The sequence below is a fragment of the Cupressus sempervirens genome, chromosome 4 (assembly GCF_028749045.1).
Source record: "Cupressus sempervirens isolate cs-2001-9-10 chromosome 4, ASM2874904v1, whole genome shotgun sequence".
Classification (NCBI taxonomy): domain Eukaryota; kingdom Viridiplantae; phylum Streptophyta; class Pinopsida; order Cupressales; family Cupressaceae; genus Cupressus; species Cupressus sempervirens.
In genome coordinates this window covers 502,560,381-502,566,720 of record NC_143121.1, presented here as the reverse complement: position 1 = coordinate 502,566,720, position 6,340 = coordinate 502,560,381, and the positions used below count along the sequence as shown (strand labels likewise).

Sequence of the window (6,340 nt, the reverse complement as noted above, 5' to 3'; positions counted from 1 at the left end):
GATTGAAAATGTCAAAATTAGCTAGGGGTGCAATTTTCATGAATTTTTGAGGAGTTTGAAAATTAGGTCAAAATGAGGCCAGAGGCTATAAAAGGGGCCCAAGTGTCATTTTCAAATCATTTTGTCTTTTGTGATTTTTGAGAGCTTGTGAGTGGTTAAGAGAGAGAATCATGACTTTGGTGAACATTCTAACTCATCGACACTATTTTGAGCATAACCAGTTGTACAACTAGCTAGACCACTATGGGGCACTGGTAAGTTAATACCTTTTTGTCAGTTTTTTGAGCTTTTGTGTACTTTTTTGCACATTTTTAGAGGTAGAATACATAATATTGGATAATATTTTAAAAGTATCACACAAGTAATTTACCAAATATCACACGATATTTCACATCAAAAAAAGTGTCGCATGAGTAGTTTTAGGTATGTCATATGGGACACACCCATTTGCCACCTAGACTGGTGTGAAATATTGCACAACACAATTATATCGCACCATTTTAGAAAAAGTATCATACAATATCACTCCAACATTTTATGTCACTTTCATGTAGAAAGAAGTGTTGCATGGCCTATTTCTGAGCATTTTCATTGATTTTTGTGTTGTGATTATGTTTGTGATATATTATTAATGTTTGCATATCATATGCTTATAGGAGGTGTTTCCAACACTTTTCATTAGAGCCCCTCAGAGTGGTGGGGTTGTGAGTTGTTTAGCATTTTACTAATGATGAGCTTGCCACTATATTGACTATGGGGTTGAGATGGGTTATATAGATGCCCCATATACGAGCAAACCATAGGCTATTGACTACACTTGCTGAGTGGTGGCATAGTGAGTATAACACCTTTCACTTATTGACTAGAGAGGCCTTGATCACATTAGAGGATGTGTATCACATTCTTTGAGTGCCTTGTCATGGTGATTCGGTACATTGTATGTTTGATTGCTGTCATGTTTTAGTAATTTGATTTTTATATAAGGTGTACTAATGTCCAATTTAATTATATGTCATAGGTGTACTATGATCAAACCTTGACAGAGGGGCAAGCAACGATGTAGCATATGTTCCAAGATGTTACCATCCTAGACCACCATCTAAATTGGGAGTGACTCATTGATGAGTATTGTCCAGATTACCCCCTACTGAGCTTATTGTGCTCTCTAGTTGCTCAAGCATTGGTGACAGATAGGAGCAAAAAGGGTTTCCCACTAGGATGTGGCCATTTGGTGGTAGATTTGTTTGCATGACCACACAAGATGGCATGGGGGCTAGTGATACTGGCAAATATGTACCATGAGCTTCATGAGATAGTGTACCATAGTGATCACTCCTCTGCATGTGGCTCAACACTAGCATAGATCTGGGCCTGGGAGCACATTGCTATGATCTGACCATGAGTGTAACCATGAGAGTAGAGCCAACCATACATTTTTGGGTACATAGGATTTGTCCTGTAGACTCATAGTGGGGACATGACATATTACTGCCACATTTTCGATGAGCTAACAACATTTACATGGCAGCCCTACTAAGAGTGCCATAGATGGTTAGATTTTTAGGAGTTAGATTATATGAGATATAGTAGGCCACTGGTGGGTAGGCACTTAGAGATCATGGAGAGGATTGTGATCAGTTGGGTATGGTGTTAGTTTGTAGAGCAATAGGTGATATCAATGGAGACCACCACCTATTCTCACTTTCACTCTGATGAGGCACAAGGATGGCTGCCAATGTTAGATTATTAGATAGTGGTGTGAGATACAACAACCCTAGTGCAAAGTCCTTGGGATTATTTCCTAGATGTGGTAGATGCAAGATTAGACATGGCTTACTTATATGAGATGCAGAGGCATTTGTTTCCATGTTTTACAAAGTCAGATGCACTACCCACACCAAGGGGACATAGAGGAGGTAGAGTTAATGGAGGGAGATGGATAGAGGTTAGAGAGGGTTCTTGATCTAGGAGGAGGACATGGGTACAAGTCACTAGGGAGGAGAAGGAGGTGCCACTGAGGTGGCAGTGAGCAGTATAGGTGGAGGTGGAGGTAGAACAGCCAGCCCAAGGGGGTGATGATCATGATGTGGGGATTCATACTTAAGAGGTGGAGCTAAAGGAAACTCGAGTTACTATCATAGTACAAGATCAATAGCTTATGGATAAGCAAGAATAGAGGGATGAGCTCCATAGGTAGTGAGATATTGCAAGGTGAGAGGTGTCACATCATGGTGCACACATCACATATTATTATGTCACCTACAAGGGTGTGATGTCACCAGAGTAGGGGCTTCCTGACTACTTAGAGTGGGTAGGTAGGTCAAATGGTGTGGTACAACCTCTAGATAGGAGATAGGCTCCACCACCAGATGGAGAGGGTACAAGTCAGTTATAGCTTGATTGTGATAGTTTTGATAGTTTTGATTGTACTCCATGTATTTTTGAGATGGATATCTAGATTTTGGATCTCATATTTGTATATATGTACTATGACACATTGAGATATCTATATGAGATACTAGATTTTGATTGAAAGATTTGTGTACTTGTCTCATTTTGATGGATGTTTTAGTATTTTAAGTTTTCATGTGATGTTTTAGTTTATGTTTCTTGCTCATGTATGCATTACTTTGATGTTTATGTGAATATGCTCATTTATCACTCTCATGTATGATGTTTTAGCTCTCATGTGTATGATATAGACTTATGTTTCTAAAAATATGTGACACTTGGATAGATTGAATGTGATGTTTAGATTAACCCCTTGTGATGATAGGATAGAAAAATAGAGATAAAGCAAAAGATCAAGAGGGTTAAAAGACATGATAAAGAAGAAAGAAAAGGAAGACGTGAAAGCAACTAGCCAATATGTCCATAAAAAGGATGAAGAGAGAGCTCTCCCCACATGCAAGAATGCAAGACTAGACTAGAGAATGAACCTATAATGCAAGCTAATATGCAAAGTGGTTTACTATTAAGAAATGCATAACATTTAGACTCTTATTTCATCATTGAGCATTTATTAGGGACATCATGAGATCATACAACCATCACTAGTATAATTATGAGGATATGAATATGATAGATATCAGATAGATATGTGGAAACCTAATCTAAGCATCAAAGACATATAAGTCAAGATGACTATGCAATTAGATTCCCTAAGTTCAGTATAACAAGATTAAACCTATATCAAGGCATAAGTGCCAAGATAACCGTCAAGTGCGATCTTGTGAAATAGTCAAGGATGATACGTTTATATCTCAAAGTTTCAAATAGGACAAGCATGAATGCTTAAAACACTATAGACAAATAAAGTATACCCACAAGCCACTAGTACATTTGACCCTATTTTTAGACCAAAATTTTTGACCATCTAATAAAATGGGGCCAAATTGGTTAGAATATGCAAGGAAACTTTTTTTTTTTTAAATACATGCTCGTGTTGGTCAAAATTTTGACCAACATGAGCTTCATTGTATCAAAATAAAAACATGCTCATGGCTTCATTATGTCAAAATAAAAAAGGTCTTTTTGGCACCTTAATTTCATTGTTACGCCACTTATTTCCTACATTGCAAGTGACCGAGTCTTCAATCTAGCCTGCATTGGTGGAGGCAAAGTAAATAAACTCAGATTTCTGTCTTACACAGTAAGGTTGGGTTTTTTATTTTTTATTTTTCTTTTATCTCTTCCTATAAATTCACTCTAGATGTGCACATTGTTTTGTTTTGTTTTTTTTGGCACACTCTGCATATTGGATTGGGAACACTCAAATTTCACTCGAATTTTGCATCTATTCACTTCTTCTGCAATTTGAAAAGCCCTCATACATTAGCCAATTGAGATCATCCAACGAGTTGCCATGCACCAAGTGAAATAAAGCCTACACATGGTCTTTGATGAAGAAAGCTTCTTATTACATGATATAATCTATCAATGACAGAACCCTTGTTTTGCGTTCCATACAATTTTAACTATTCTTTCTATGCATTTAGTTCTTTTCTTTTGGCATTTATGAAAATTTGATATTTCTACTATATTTTATATCCATGTTGCCAAGAATACAAATTGTTTACAAGCTAAAAGTAGAATGGTAGCCATTCAACACAACATATCATTTTGTTAAAATTGGATACACATAGTTTCTATTCTCCATTAATAGTATGGAAGCATATTTGATCCTTCCCTAAATTTTTCCTTACATGTATTTCAGTTCATTTGTCCAAACCCTAAATTTTTCCTTACATGTATTACAATTCATTTATCCAATCTATCTATTGTGGACCATTATAAATCTCTGATATTCCTTCCTCGTAATCTTCAAGTCTGAAATCAAATGGGTCAGAAAACATATTAGAATGTGTATTTGGCATCTCATTTAGATTCAATGGATTATCTCCTCCAATGTTGATATTAATCCCTTGGAAAATCTCAGAGTTATGTGGGATTAAATGAAAGGCAATGGGATCTGAATCATCCATAAAAAGCTTGCAAAGTGGTTTAGAGCCATAATCTTGAATACCATTATTCATGATACCTCTCACAAGTTTAGCTTTAACAATATCATCATTTTCTTCTCCACTAGAGCCACATGTTCTTGCTTTTCTACTCCCATTCTTGGCAATTTCATACTTCTTTCTGAGATGGGTGTTCCAATAGTTCTTTATTTCATTTTCAATTCTCCCAAGAAGCCTCCCTACAATCAGAGACCACCTAAATATATGCATATATAAAAAACAACCACTCTTAAATATCACATATTGAAGAAGAAATAAATTTGGAAAAATAAATTAACTTTCACTCTTTAATACTTTTAATATAGGAATCAAATTTTAGTGTGTGATGTTTAAGCAATTCTATCAAACACAAACAAATTGATTGACAAACATGTTTTAAAATACAAATAAATAAAAATTTCATAAGAATCCAAACTAGTTGCCAAGGAGCCAATGTAATCTTATTATAGGATATTGTCATTTTGATGCAAACATAAACATTCACACATTCCCTTCTCCCTAATCAAAAGTTACAACTCTCTCTCAATCTTTTTTGTGTGGCTTTCCATATAAATTTATGAAAAAAAATTAGCATAAAATCATCAACTTCTCTTTCAATCTTTTTGTGGCCTTAGCACACATTTGTTTCCTTAAATGTGTATCCCAATCTAACTGGCTAAAATGTATGGCACTTCACAAATTATGTGCTAATTTTTTTTTTGATGGATGGTTCAGACAAATTTCAACATGTTGGCGGAACAAGCCTTGGTGGAAGGTGGTTTTCTCTTTATAATTGAATTCTAAATGAACAACATCTAAATTTTTCTTGACTAATGAAAATCTACTACTACATTAAATACAAGGAAAATAGATCCAAAGGCATGCCCTATGGGCTTACAATAGATTGAATTTGGAGAGAAATTCTCCTCACAATGCCTTCTCCCAAACTCCACTAAGAACTGTCTTTACAATACCAGAAATGTTCTTAAATAGACCCCAATTGGTTTAGGGTTAGGAATAAATTCTAGAATATGCCAATTGGCATCCACCACCAAAACAAAAGGTTCTAGAAATCTCGTTAGAAGTTGATGTAAAATTAGAAGAATCTAGAAATGGTAGCCCAACTTCCGGGAGGCATAACTTTTGAACTGGGACTTCAATTAACAAACTATTTACATTTCCAAAAAGCTCTCAAAATGATCTATAGCCCTATGGACCAGATTTTCTCATCCCCCATTTTTTGGGACTATAAAAGGTTTTTTAGTGCCTCAAACCTGACTTTGAAGTGCTCTAAGGAGGTCTCTAGGAAACTTAAAACTTCAATAACTTTCTAACCGTAAAGCCTTTTGACCTAATTCTTTTTCCTGGAGCACTTTAAATTACAAGTATAATCATTCCTCCAAATCACACCCTCTAACTCATCATAATTTTGGTTCAATTACAAAATAACCCATTTTCTACATTTACATGTATCCCAAGGTGCTTAAAAACTCCAACCCAAAAAACTAATAGTGGAACTATGAGAGTTGGAACCTTTATTTGACCCAAATGGGTAATTAGAAATGAAAACACATTAAACAGAAACTCTCTCTAAGCATATTTTTGGGTGATATAGGATTGCCCTTACACCACTGGATGCTCCTACATCATTTTTTTGTAACAAGCAAGACTCCAATTGCTCTTGGATTAAAATGATATCCCTATTTGAGTTCATAAGCACTTCGTTTCTAGGCCTTGAGGTGAGGGACTCATATTTGGATGATTAACTACTAGAGATTACTCTATTAATGTAGAGTTTGAGGATAATCAATGGTTCTTCCTTGCATTAGCTGCCTTGACTT

The 6,340-nt window shown here is 35.6% G+C and overlaps 1 pseudogene; it reads right to left on the bottom strand.

Annotated features, from left to right (window-relative positions):
* Window positions 1-4,244: 4,244 nt before the first annotated feature.
* Window positions 4,245-4,961, bottom strand: LOC149562136 (uncharacterized; annotated as a pseudogene).
* Between the last annotated feature and the right edge of the window lie 1,379 nt (window positions 4,962-6,340).